General features: G+C 42.0%; 1 protein-coding gene across 9 annotated transcripts in view; it reads left to right on the forward strand.

The window, feature by feature from the left end:
* The window catches only part of LOC134339868 (tudor domain-containing protein 15-like), a 115,110-nt gene that overhangs the window by 30,279 nt on the left and 69,876 nt on the right, over positions 1 to 14,955 (forward strand). For 5 of the 9 annotated variants that reach the window (XR_010016464.1, XM_063036713.1, XM_063036665.1 and 2 more), the window contains exon 1: positions 6,510 to 6,563. The exons of 3 other annotated variants lie outside the window; for them this stretch is intronic. The gene's annotated coding sequence lies outside the window, so the exon portion shown is untranslated. Of the gene's footprint in view, positions 1 to 6,507; positions 6,564 to 14,955 lie in introns of those variants that run through there. One more of the 9 variants, XM_063036683.1, reaches the window with a different exon arrangement.

Below are 14,955 nucleotides of genomic sequence, written 5' to 3' on the forward strand. Positions count from 1 at the left end.
AGGGATTGAACAAGGGGTGATAAAACAGTGTTAATTAGCTTGTTTATTTCGGCTTCTTTCTTAAAGAGGTGCTGGACGCACTCCGGCTAGCACTGCACCCCTGGATGTGCTGTCTTCATCTTTACATGTAGACACAGCCTGTCCTGTGGTTTTATAAATATTTTCATTTCCTCCAGCATCCTGACCTTCAACCACACGATTGTTTCAACCATTGTCCAGCCTCTACTGTGACTCTATTAATGAGTGTATCAATGCTTACAAAATTTTCAGTCTGCTTATCTTGTTCAGAGATAGGCGTTAAAGACAACAGCAAATTATGTTGCTTAGCAACATCTTCATGAAGAATTTTTAAATCATCTAAATGAGACTGCACTCCTAAAATATCTTGTTGCCTTTCCTGTTAAAGATTTATCTTTAACGGCAGTAAATCTTACATCCTCTTAACAATTTTATTATATTCCTTTTGAAGGTTGTTTTCAAAGTGCACGAACCAGACAAAGCAATTGAAATTTAATTCAGCATTTCAACAGAACCAGGGGTTGAACTACTCAGACAAACACCAGTATACAGCTTTCAATCCCCAACTGGACAGGCAGAGCATTGGAAACTCTGTTTCAAACCCAAACACACAGCATGAACCAACAAAAGGTCATTACTTGCTACAAACTGCTCCAGGCTGTGGTGCTTCTAATTTCACGGACACATCTAAATGCTGATGTTGGTTTGGTATAACTGTCAAAAACATTTGCTGACCGAATATTGTGGCCAAACCAAACGAAAACCAAAGCAATTGCTGTTGCTGTTGATCCTACAGAATTGTTATACTTGCACAACACGACCTCACTCCGTTAAAGACTGCTCCAAAGGTTGAGGATATGCATTCAGATCCTTTATTAGCAATTAGCAAACATACAAACTTGAAGCAATGAAAGTTAAGCATACACAAGTGTAAGCTAAGTGTAATTAAGCATTAATGAGTGACCAGCAAAATGTACGACATCCACTATTCCCCAAGCTAAAATCTGCTATGAACAAAGCATGAATACGTGACTTACTCCCTTCGCTTTTAACTCGCCCCACTCATATGACTAGTTACCATTATAAATATAATAAACACGCAACACAGAATACAATGCAGATTGAGAATAGATGCATGGCTCCAACACAAGACTGAACATGAAGTGGAAGAAGATAGCATCAGTAAACAACATGACCAAGAGCAAAATCCTTCACAAAATTGTTGGAAGTGTGATCTACATTTTGGCCATGTGTTTTCAGGCTGATTGAGCGATCTAGGACTTTGCTGTCTCCGAGGGTGTTCAGCGAGGTTTCCGGTGAAGCATGAGGCCTTGAGGCCAAGGAGCCTGAAGACCAGTGCTGTTGGAGAATTGTGTTGGAGGCCTGGGTGTTGGGCAGGGTTTAATCAATGCAGTTTGTGGATTGAATTTTGTGTTTCTGGTTTCTGGTTTCTCCTTTTTCATTACTATTTGGGGCAGATTTGACTAGGGCAGATTCCTAAGGTTGTCATAGCTGGGGTGGTAGTGGGGATAAGCTCCCACTACTTAAAAAGTGCTCCAAATGGCGGGCGAGTCTAACAGCCTCTGACAACTAAGTCCAACTCTTGGTTTTCAAGTGTGGCTTAGTTACTAGGCCCGGCAGAACTGTTTCTACTGACAAGGGGCAAAGACACCTCAAAACCAGTTGCTTCAGGCAGGTGGAGCTCGTCAGCCTTGGATGGCAGCCTGCCTAGGAGAAGGAAAACTCTTATTTTTAAACCTCCATACCCACCCATGGGAGAGGCTTTGGGAGTAATCTCCGAGGAAGAAATCCGGAGCTGAGGTCCATAAGGCGGTTTGATGTTGTTTACATCTTCACTCTGGCAACCTCTGTGACGACAGTGGTGCCGAGCTGTATCGGCGCTTGCCCTTCCCTTGGACTACATCAGTGACATGGAGAGGGGGAACCCGCCGCATGGACAACATCGGGTTCTTCAAATCTTTCCGCCCAGGCTTGCACCCTGGGGAAGACACAGTTCACCAGAGGCACAAACCCATGATCCCCTGGGATCAATGGCTGGCTACGATCAGGGCAGTCTGCAGATAATGAATGATACAGCGCTACATGGAACTGAACTGAGTTGAACTGAATATACCTGGACTTTTTCGAGTTTGTGTTTTATATTCTGTTTTTTTTTCTGCCCATTTTTTGCTGCTTACATGATTTTTTTGTGTACTGAGGGTCAGGGTTTGATGTTTTTCTTGGCTTTCTTTGTTTCATGGCTATCTGTGAGGAGGACAAATCTCAGGGTTGTATACTGCATACATACTTTGATATAAATGTACTTTGAACTTTGAGCTTTCCTCACAATCTTTTCAACTCTTTGTGTTTTATGTTATCTGCCACTCTAAGTGATCTTCTTATATACACAGTACGTTTGTTGACTGCATAACTTAAAAGACTCCAAGAAACTTTTTCTTGATGGTTCAACCATTTATAAGTAATATATTAAACATATCTTTAATAATTTTCAATAAATGGATCCATATTTTAAGTAATAGCAAATAGTTGGAGATTAGGAGATTACATATCAAATGCACATTATGCAACAAGTATCAGTTATGCTATGTCATTTAGATGTACTCTCAACTAAGTCAGAAAGTTCTAGAATCAATTCCTGTTTTAGTGACTTGAATATAAAAGCAGTAACTGTGATATAGTGCAGAACTGAGAAGTATAGCATAGTGGGAAATCTTATGTTTCGGATGAGACAGCATTGCCTGCTCCTTCAACTGGATGTAAATAGCACTAATGTGAAGATGAAAGTCTGAGTTATCCCTGTAGTTCTGGCTAATACAAATCCTTCAATCTGCGCTTCAACTACAGATCACCTGTTTGTAGGACATCGTTCTGCACAACTGACTGTTGTATTTTGTCATTACAACAGTGAAAAGTACTCCATTCACTCAAGGTTGAATATGAAAGATTTATGCAACTTTTCTCATTTATATCTAGATCCAAACTATTGTACTGCAGTCTGTATATTAAATCTATCGGTTTCACTGAACAGAACTCTGATGTCCAATTTGAAGCAAGTAAAAGAGGACAATTTGTAGGGGACATTCATTGTAGTTAAGACAGCCGCTGAAAAAAACTACTGATGATATGACAGATGGCAGAATGAGGGTGAAAGAAGAGATTTAGAGGCATTTGTTTCTGATATCTTCCACTTGCAGAAGGCCAAGAGTGAATACAACTGACCAATGTCACCAACAGTGAATTTTTGTTGCTACCCATCTTTGTAGTGCCATCCTTTCCCATTACTGCCCGCAGCTTGTCTGGGACTTGTCAGGCACAGACTGGATTGTTTTTCATGCTGCAGCGAAGCTAAGGCCTCCCCCAGACAACTTATACAGTATGGCTATGATCTGCAGTGGGAGTGAGGTGACATTGAGTGACTGGATAGAAGAATTTGTCAATCAAAAATCACCAGCAGTCTTTCCTTTATGAACATTGAATTTTCCAATATCAGGCAACCTTAGTTCTTCCTCCTCCTCTCTGATCCTTCTCCATTCCCCTTATTTGTCCCCTTTCCCACACTCTCCCACCTTCAGCCATTCATTTTCATTCCCATGCTAGCCACCAACACATCAGCTTTTCCCCATCTGGTCTTGCTTAAACCTGCCTTTCGCCTCTCTTCTCATGGTCTCTATTATTTCTTTCCTTCCTTATATTTCAGCAATAGTAGCCTCTGTGTTCCTGTTAATTATGCTCCATCTCTGCCTCCTCCCAGCTACACGATTTCTGTCTGCCACCTAATAGTAGATAATAATCTTCCATCTCCATCCCACTGCTCCTCTACCCCTACCTGGCACAAACTGCCATCATCTTTTCACTGCCCTCCAGTCCACTTATCACCTACTGCCTTTTGTCTCACCCCATCCTCATCTACTCTTAAATATTTTTATTGGTGCGCCACATGGACCGTTCTATCTGGATGTATTATGGTTGGTATGGCAACTGCTCTACGTCAGTGATAGCAAAAAAAACTGCACAGAGTTGTGGACAAAGCTTAGAACATTATAGAAAACAGCTTCCACTCCATGGACTCTGTCTATCCTTCTCACTGCCTCAATAAAGCAGCCAGCATAAACAAAGACCCCAGCCACCGTGGACATTCTCTCTTCTCCCCTCTCCCGTTGGGCAGAATCAGAATCAGGTTTATTATCACCGGCATGTGACATGAAATTTGTTAACCTAGCAGCAGTTCAATGCAATACATAATCTAGCAGAGGGGAAAAAAAATAAAATAAAAATAATAATAAACAAACAAGTAAATCAATTTCATATATTGAATAGATTTTTAAAAAATGTGCAAAAGCAGAAATACTGTATATTAAAAAAAAGTGAGGTAGTGTCCAAAGATTCAATGTCCACTTAGGAATAGGATGGCAGAGGGGAAGAAGCTGTTCCCGAATCGCTGAGTGTGTGCCTTCAGGCTTCTGTACCTCCTACCTGATGGTAACAGTGAGAAAAGGGCATGTCCTGGGTGCTGGAGGTCCTTAACAATGGACACTGCCTTTCTGTGACACCACGCCCTAAAGATGTCCTGGATACTTTGTAGGCTAGTACACAAGATGGAGCTGACTAGATTTACAACCTTCTGCAGCTTCTTTCGGTCCTGTGCAGTCGCCCTCCCCTCACCCCCCCCCACCCCATACCAGACAGTGATACAGCCTGTCAGAATGCTCTCCACAGTACATCTATAGAGGTTTCTGTGTATTTATTGACATGCCAAATCCCTTCAAACTCCTAATAAAGTATAGCCGCTACCTTGCCTTCTCTATGACTACATCGATATGTTGGGACTAAGTTAGATCCTCAGAGATCTTGACACCCAAGAACTTGAAGCTGCTCACTCCCTCACTTCTAATCCCTCTATGAGGATTGGTATGTGTTCCTTTGTCTTACCCTTCCTGAAGTCCACAATCAGCTCTTTCATCTTACTGACATTGAGTGCCAGGTTGTTGCTGTGGCACCACTTCACTAGTTAGCATATCTCACTCCTGTACGCCCGCTCGTCACCACCTGAGATTCTACCAACAATGGTTATATCATCAACAAATTTATAGATAGTATTTGAGCTATGCCTAGCCACACAGTCATGTATATATAGAGTAGAGCAGTGGGCTAAGTACACACCCTTGAGGTGCGCCAGTGTTGATGGTCAGCAAACTTCCGGTGAGGAAGCTGAGAATCCAATTGCAGAGGGTGATATAGAGGTCCAGGTTCTGCAACTTCTCAATCAGGATTGTGGGAATGATCGTATTAAATGCTGAGCTATAGTCGATGAACAACATCCTGACATAGGTGTTTGTGTTGTCCAGGTGGTCTAAAGTCGTGTGAAGAGCCATTGAGATTGTGTCTGCCGTTGACCTATTGTGGCGATAGGCAAATTGCAATGGGTCCAGGTCCTTGCTGAGGCAGGAGTTCAGTCTGGTCATGACCAATCTCTCAAAGCATTTCATCACTGTCGATGTGAGTGCCACTGGGCAATAGTCATTAAGGCAGCCCACATTATTCTTCTTAGGCACTGGTATAAGTGTTGCCTTTTTGAAGCAAATGGGAACTAGCTCCCATTGCAGTGAGAGGTTGAAGATGTCTTTGACTGCTCCCGCTAGTTGGTTGGCACAGGTTTTCGTGCAAAAACATGTACTACCAGGCTCAAGGACAGTTTCTATTTAATGATTCTCAAGTACTATAAGATTGAATTTTGATCTCACAAGCAAACTTGTTATGATCTAGCAACACACATCAATAGGAAGAGGTACAGTCAACTTTTTGAATCAGCTTCTTTAGGAAGAGGTACAGTCAACTTTTTGGGCCGATGCTGCCTGGCCTGCTGCATTCACCAGCAACTTTGATGTGTGTTGTTTGAATTTCCAGCAACTGCAGAATTCCTGGTGTTTGCGTTGTTATGATCTAGCACCTTACTACCGATTGATTCCCAAGTACTATAAGATTGAATTTTGATCTCACAAGCTAACTTGTTATGACCTAGCATCTTACTGTCTACTTGCACTGCACTTGCTCTGTAGCTATTATACTTTTTTTCTGGACTCTTATTATCTTACCTTGTGCTATCTCGGTGCACGATGTGATGAATTGATCTGTAGGGACAGTACAGTTTTTCACTGCAGCTCGGTATAGGTGACAATTATAACCCTAAACCTATTTATCTCCGGTCGGCACTCCGCGTCCAGATGCAGACCAGACACAGAGGATGCTCGATTCTAGACAATTGCCTGTTGGTCCTCCGCGTTCAGCCGCTCGCGCCCGCCAACCGGCGGCGCGCAGGACCAGTGCGGTGGGCGCGGGAGCGAGAGCGGCCGCGGCCCCGACCCCAAACCCACCCGGTAAGGAGGCAGAGCAGGTGGCGCGTCGGCGGGAAGGGGAGTTTGCGCATGCGCGGGCGGGGCAGGCGCCTGATCGCTGAGACTGAGCGAGGTATTGGCGGCACGAACGTGATGAGAGGAGGAAGGTAGAGCGAGCTGGGGAGTAACGAAGTGAGTTATAATTCCTATTCCCCATAAAGTTTTCGAGTGGTGGAGAAGCTTGGCGATGATTATTTTTGCTCCGTTAAATGTTATTGTTGTATTCCTTTCTGACAACTTATAGTTGGACAAATAGTTATGAATGGCAAAATGGCTGAAGATTGGGTGGCCCTGCTGAAGGGTTTCAGCCCGAAACGTCGACTGTCCCCTTTTCCATTGATGCTGCCTGGCCTCTTGAGTGTCTCCAGCATTTTGTGTGCGTTGTGTAGATTTCCAGCATCTGCAGATTTTCTCTTGTTTGTGAAGATTGGGTGGTCCCACTTTATTGTAAAAATATCATTATTAACCTACGACAATTTATCCTCGTCGGGCACTTTTTGACAATTTAACCGAAGACATTCAAATAAGTAATCTCTACAAATTTCACGGGTTTGCTTTACCAAAAGAGAACAGGGCTTTCATAAGACTTAAGATGATAAAATTCTTTGTCTCCTCTTAATTTCAATTACGTCTATACTATTTTGTATGTTAATCTGCCAAACACGTTCTTATTAAAGAAAGGCCTTTGTTTAAAACATTAATTTCAAATATGTTCCTGACCTGAAGTTGCCAACATATGTACTTGTGCAGTTTTTTTTTCAAACTGCTCGATCTGTTCACAAGCAACTGATGTTTCTTTAAAGTTATTGCTCGTGAAATTGAATCACTTCAGACTTCGTGCATTTGCAACGAAATGCAAATTTACAGTACGAGAGCACAAAGTATCCGCCTGATCTTAAAAATATGCAGGGAAGTGAGGGTATGAATGACCTTAATGTATCTGATTTCCTGACCTACACATATGGATGCAACTAAAGATTGCCATAGTTTTAAGATCTCGTTTTTAAATCGTAATTTCAGTAGTGAAATGTACTACATGAAGGAATGAGAATATATATAACTGAAGGTACAATTATTAGTCTGTTTTAATTGGGTAAAAACTTTTAAAGTGGATTTGAGTTATGACTCATTTATATAATTTACAGTTTTGCAGTAGCATTACAAGTGCACACTATACAGGTATTAATAAGTAAGAAATAATTTAAAAAATTACCTCAAACAGTCTAACAGGTAGGGGGGAGGTCATCACTTCCCCAACTATAGGTTGACTCATTATAGAGCCTAAAAATGGCAGAGGGTAAGAATGACCTCATGTAGCACTCTTTAGAGCAGCACAGTTATCTTAGTCTATTACTAAAAGTGCTCCTCTGCTCAGCCAAGGTGGCATGCAGAGGATGACAAACATTGTCCAGAATTGCCAGGATTTTCCATAGGTTCCTTTGTTCTACCACAGCCTCCAGTTTAACTCCTATAACAGAGCCAGCCTTTCTAATCAGTTTATTGAGCCTATCGGTATCACCCATATTGATGCCGTTGCCCCAGCACATCACCGCATAGAAGATTGTACTGGTGACAAAGACTGGTAGAATATGTGAAGGGGAGGCTTGCATACTCCAGAGGACCTCCGTCTCTTCAGGAAGTAGAGGTGACTGAGGCCCTTCCTGTACACAGCCTCTGTGTTGGTATGTTTGCTGTCCGTATTCATGACACCAGGCATTTAATTTTAAAGCTCTTGTCAGTGTTAATTTTATTTGGAATCCATGTTGCGTCCCTTTCTACTTTTCTCATTTGAAGCACTTTCTTTACTTTGATTCTTTTATTAATAATTTTATTTTTGGAGATGCGAATGCCTTGGGTAAGACTATTTCTGGCCCTTATTAACTGTGAAAACATGGAAGTGAGCTGCCACCCTAAACTGCTGCAGTGCTAGTAATCACAGTGTTGCTTAGCAAGGAGTTTCAGATTTTGGGCAGTAATAATGAAGGAGTAAGAATTTATTGCAAAATCAAGATGGTGTGTGACTTGGAAAGGAACCTGATAGTGACTGTGTTTGTATGTTCCTGTTTTTGTTCTTTTTGATGTGGGTTTGGAAGGTCCTGTTGCAGCAATCAAGGGAAATAAGTATACAGTATACATTTGGTTGATAGCAAACAGTGTCTGCAGTGTGTTTTGGTGGTGGAAGGAGAGATTTATTGAGTGGTGCCAATTAGTTGGGTTGCTATTTCCTAGATAGTACTAAGCTTTTTGAATGTTAGTGCTGTACTTAACCTGATAACTGGAGAGTATTCCATCTTCCCGCTGGCTTGTACTTTGTTTTCCATGTCATTTGGTGGATGCCAGTGTTTTTGTTGTTTCAGAATAATTTTCTGAGAGGTTCTGCACTCAGTTTGAGGTCCTGAGAGACAGGATGCAGAGCAGCAGTGGGAAGTATTTAAAAAAAAAACACCCTTCTGATTTGCTAATAAACAGGAAGGGTTTGGGCATCAGAATGTGAGTTGTTCACTCTTGTTGGAGATAATAATGGTGTGTTGATTGAATGTTGTCTGGGTATTTGTGCAAACTTGTGCTGCTTCCTTTTATGAGGAGTTAAACATAGAATTAACCATTGTGCAATGGCTTATGGACATCTCTACTTCTGATCTTGTGAATGGAAAGTAATTAAGTAGCCAAAGAAAATTGCCCCAATCTCTTACAATGCCTGATTGAGCTCCAATTGCAAGCAACTTGCTTTGTGTGAAGTACAACAAAACCCTGGGAACACTTTCCTTTTCCATGCCCTTTAATTTAAGTCTTCCCAGAATTCATTAATGGAAGTCTTTCTCAAGTTCATTAGTGACAACTGGTCATTAGACGACCTTGTCAATCTTTAGAGCTGGAATAATGATGACTAAAAGAAAATCTTCGGCTGTCCATCGGTTTTAATGTTGACTGTATTTTACACGCCTTGCATAGTAATAAGATAGATGGTGTCGTGCCCCCACCATACAGTCTGTCTGGGCTTCCAAATCTGATGCTAAGTGGTACACAGGAGTGTAACAGACTTCGCGGATAAGGAAGCTGCCCCGCAGTGACAACCAACTAGTCTAGTGATGCCATCTGTTGACCAGCACTCTGGTTTCTCCGCATGCCACCAAGGTGCCTGCACCATTGACTCTTTTGGATCTATTTGCCACAGGCGCCCTGCTGCCGGTGTCCTCGATGGGTGCAGCCTTTGCCTGAAGAGGCATAACCTACAAAGTAGCAAAGGCATGCTTACCTCCTTGACTTAGCTAGCCATGATCCTACTACTAGATCTAGTCTAGTAGTATACCGATGGAACATCTCCTTCACGGCTAGGTTAGACCTGCCAGAGAACGAATCTCCACCGTACTTCGCTATGTTCGGCCGGTGTCACTCCTACGCCTCAGTGAGGCACCAAGGTAGGATTTTGTAGGAGAAAATATGGTTCTTGTAAAACTCAACCAGGTTGGCAAGTAGCTTCTAAAAGTCACTTGATGACGTTACTATTTACATCTTCTGTTATTTTAATGATTGGAGATTTTTTTTCTGTATTTGTTTCTTGAGGACAGTGTGTACCTTGGGTACTTTTCCATGTCATTGGGTGGATGCCAGTGTTTTTGTTGTTTCAGAATAGTTTTGTGAGAGGTTCTGTGCTCAGTTTGAGGTCCCGAGTGACAGGAAGCAGAGCAGTAGTGGGAGTGTTTTTTTAAAAAAAAAGCACCCTTCTGAATTGCTAATAAATCTTTTCAGAAAACCATTTCTTATTGGCTAATTGTGAGACCTCAACCAATACAAAGAAAGCAGGTTCTTGCAGAGTGGCCATTGTGAGAGTAGACCAATGTTTGAGCAGTAACTTAAATAATCTATGGCTTGCAAGTCAGAGACACATGTCAAGTTCCTTGAATTTCCTCGGAGCATTCAGATAGCATTTAGGGCAATAGCGTGCTCCTACAGGATGTGGGAGATCAGGGATTCTTCCAGCCTGTGGACTTCAGCTCTGGGAGGTGTGTCCAGCTGCAGCTCCTAATTAACCATGTAAAGGAGCTGAACTTGGAGCTGGGTGTATTCAGTCATTCAAAATGCTGAGTGTTTCATATCAATGAATTTTTTTGTGAAATGGTCACAACTAAGTTACAAGCAGTAAATAGTTTGATAACTGCTAGGAAAGGAAAGAGGAGTATGCAGATCGTAGAAGATTCTCCTCAAGCTAATGCATTATTTTGGATATAGTTGTAGTGGTTGGGGGTGGGGGTGATGTCTCTTCAGAAAGATAGTAGCCAGATTGTGGTGCCAGGTCTGACACTCAGGTCCAGTGGGGAAGGGTGAAGCAAGAAGGACTACAGTGACAGGAGATTTGATAGGGTGGCCTTCAGGGAATTCTGTGGCTGCAAAAAGATTTTCAGAATTGTGTTTCCTCCCTGGTGCCATGGTCTAGGATGACAAAAAGAAATTACAGAGCATTCTCAAGAGTGAGGGTGAACAGCTAGATGTTATGCATGTTGGCACAAATGATATAGGTAAAGAAAGGTGTGGGTCTTTTGGAGTGAATATAAGGAACTAGGGGAAAAGTTAAAAAGCAGAACCTGGAGGTAGTAATCACCAGATTACTTTGCTACATGCTTGTGAGGGTAAGAAAAGGAGGATATGACAAATTAATATGTGGTTGAAAAGTTGTAGGTGGTTGAGATTCAGAATTTTTGGAACATTGAGATATTTCCAGGGGCAGAATGACCTGAACAAGAGAGATGTGTTACATGTGAACCGGAGGGGCAATGATATCCTGGCAGGTAGATTGGCTAGTGCAACTGGGATCGGTTTAAACTGGATTGGCAGTGGTTGGCATCTCAAGAATCGGGTGGGGTGCGTGAGATGCCAATCACTGCCAATCCAGTTTAAACCAATCCCAGTTGCACTAGCCAATCTGCCTGCCAGGGTTTCATTGCCCCTCCGGTTCACATGTCATACATCTCTCTTGTTCAGGTCATTCTGCCCCTGAAAATATCTCAATGTTCCAATAATTGAGATGTAGTGCAGGAGTCAGTGAGAGGAAGTTCTATAGTTATTACAGACAGTCTGTTGGATTAAATTGCATTTATTTCACTGCAAGGGCTGGGATGGATAAGGCAGACAAATGAGGCTTAGATAGCCATGAAGGACTGGAATATTATAGACATTATTGAATCATGGCTAAGGGATGGGACTAGCAGCTGAATGTTCCAGGTACAGGTAATTAGGTTAGGATAGAGGTGGAAGAAAGAGGGGAGTTCCAATTTTGAATAAGGGGAATGTCACAGCAGGAGTCAGATGTAATATTACTGAAGGATCAAACAGTGGAACTTTATGGGTGGAGTTGAGAAATAAGGTGATGATTACATTGTTGGGATTGTACAATAGGTCTCCAAATTAGACAATGGGAATTAGAAGAACAAATGTGCAGAGATGCAAAGTTGCAAGAATAGTAAGGTTGTTATAGTTGGGAATTTTACCATTCCTAACATAAACTGGGTTTAGATGGGGTGGAATTTGTTAAATGTATTCGGGAAACCTTCCTACTAAGGAGAGTGCATAGCCTGACCTGTTCTGGGGTAATAGGATGATGATAGTGGGGGATCTTGGAGATTTATCTACCTTCTTTGTTTTTTAAGACATGCAGCACATGGTTTACTGTAATGCAGACTAACTCCAAGAACTTCACATACTATCAAAATTCACTTCGCCCTAATCTGGAACTGTGGTTCAGTTCTGCCCTTTCCATAAGTATTTTAAAGCTACTAGGACTACCGTCACTTGCACAAAGAATGATATCTGTGGAATCAAGTTGAATCATCTACCATAACTTTTAAAAGACAGTTGGACAGGTACATGGTTGGAAAGATATAGGTTTTATAGGTTATATACTAGTAAGTAGGACTAGCTTGGATGTAGCATAAACAAGAGAAAATCTGCAGATGCTGGAAATCCGAGCAACGCACACAAAGTGCTGGAGGAACTCAGCAGGCCAGTCAGCATCTATGGAAAAAAAAAGTACAGTCGATGTTTCACCTGGCGGTTCTCTCTCCCTTCCCCCCAGCTTTGAAACCTACTCCTCAGCTTTTCTTCTCCAGTCCTGCCGAAGGGCTTCAGCCAGAAATGTCGACTGTACTTTTAAATGCTGAAATTGTCTTCCCTTTCTCCCACCCATGCCTACCACTTTCTCTAGCAGTTTGTTCCAATACTCGCCACCCACTTTAGATAAAAGATACCTCTGATTCATTTTAAATATTTTCTTTACACCTGAGCCCTATAGATTTAGACCCCTACCCCTTTTTTTTAAAAGATGGTTGGGGAGATTGTGACATTCACCTTCTTTATACTCCTCATGATATTTATGTACTCTATAAAGTTACCCTTCAGCTTCCTACACTTCAGGGGGGAAAATTCCCAGCCTGTCCAGTCTCTCCTTATAGTTTAAACCCTTCTGTCCCAGTAAAGTTCTTGTAAAAATCCTTTCTGCACTTTTCCCAGTTTAGAGTGACATCCTTCCTATACCTAGGCAACCAGAACTGCACACAGAATTCCAAGTGTGATCTTACTAATGTCTTGTATAGGTGTAACATGGTATCCCAACTCTTGTAGTTGATGCTTTGATGGATGAAGGAAGTATAGCAAATGCTGTCTTCATCACTGTTTTCCTGTGTCTCCACTTTCAGCAAACTATATGCCTGTACCTGCAGGGCCTTGTCCAAGTCCTGCTCTGTTTCACTTTCCAAAATACAGCACCTTGCACTTGTCTGTGTTAAATTTTATTTACCAGTCTGGCCCACTTCCTAAGTTGATCTAGCTTGCTTTGCAAACTTGGATAACCATCTTCACTGACCATGACACCACTAATTTCATTGTTGTTCACAAACTTACTATGTTAACAACATTGAAATCTAAATTAACACTAACACTAATCAATAGCGCCAATCCCTGTGGCACACCATTGGTCACAGGCATCCAATTTGAAAACCAGTACTCCACCTTGCCTCTTGCCTTCTCCCACCAAACCAATTTTTAGCCAATTAGCTAGTTCACCTTGGATTCTGTATGAGGTAACCTTCCAGACTAGCCTGCCAGAGCAAGGACCTTATCGAAAAGTCTGCTAAACTAGTGGTCCCCAACCATGGGGCTGCGAGGAAACGATATGATTTGGCGATATGAAACAATATGAGTCATTCCCTGTCACGCACTGTTGAACTTGAACATAAGGTTGCCAACTGTCCCGTATTACCCGAGACATCCTGTATATTGGACTAAATTGGTTTGTCCCATACGGGACCGCCCTTGTCCTGTATTTCCCCTGATAAGGTAGAGCATTCCTATGAAACCGTTCCTAAGCCAAAATGGTGTAAAGCGCAGATGCAATTACCATTAATTTATATGGGAAAAATTTTTGAGCGTTCCCAGACCCAAAAAATAACTACCAAATCATACCACGAACACATAAAACCTAAAATAACACTAACATATAGTAAAAGCAGGAATGACATGATAAATACGCAGCCTATATAAAGTAGAAATAATGTATGTACAGTGTAGTTTCACTTAACAGAATCGGGAAGATTAAGCCAAAACCAATTTGTAGAAAAAAAATCAGCACATACACGCATGCGCACGTCACGTATGCACACACAGGTGCCCGTGCAAGGCTTCATGGTCATGGTAGTCTTTCTCGGGGTAAGCACAAGTGTCCCGTATTCGACTGCTACCTTTGTCCCTTATTTGGGAGTGAGAAAGTTGGCATCCCTACTTGAACACCACCCCCCCAGTCCGCCGGTCTGTAAGAATATTGTCAATATTAAACCGGTCCGCGATGTAAAAAAGGTTGGGGACCCCTGTGCTAAACTACATGTAGACCATGTGCACTGTCCACCCCCTCTTTAATTCTCTTGGTTATCTGTTAAAAACAAAACTCAGTCAAACCTGTGAAGCATTGTTTCTCAAACACAAATCTGTACTAAACATCCCTGATTAGTCCTTGCCTTTCCAAATGCTGGTCAAGCCAGTCCTGCAGAATCCCCTCTAGTAGCATTCCAACTGTAGATGTTAGGCTCATTGGCCTCTAGTTCTTTGGTGTCCTTGCAGTCTTTCTCAACTAAAGCCATTAAGTTAGCTTTAATCCAATCTTTCAGTACCTCACCCATGACTAGATGCAAGAGCCCTGGCAGCAGAGATATTTAATTTCATTTTTAGCTTCCTGCAATGCCATAGGATGCATTTGGTTAGGCCCTGGGGATCTGCCCACCTTAATATGCGGTAAGATTGCTGGTACTTGCTCTTTTGTAATGTTGCTACTTTCTGAGACCTTACTAATCATAAAGCTTATTCCTTTGTTTGGATAACCTTCTCCATAGTAAATACGTACGGTAAATATTAATATCTTGCACATTCCTTATGGCCCCCTGCATGGATGACTATATTGATCCTTAAGGAGGACTTATTAGCACCCTTGTTACATAAGAAATAGGAGCAGTAGGCCATCCAGCCCATTGAGCCTGCCCCC

Source organism: Mobula hypostoma, chromosome 2, assembly GCF_963921235.1.
Source record: "Mobula hypostoma chromosome 2, sMobHyp1.1, whole genome shotgun sequence".
In the NCBI taxonomy this organism is placed as follows: Eukaryota; Metazoa; Chordata; class Chondrichthyes; order Myliobatiformes; family Myliobatidae; genus Mobula; species Mobula hypostoma.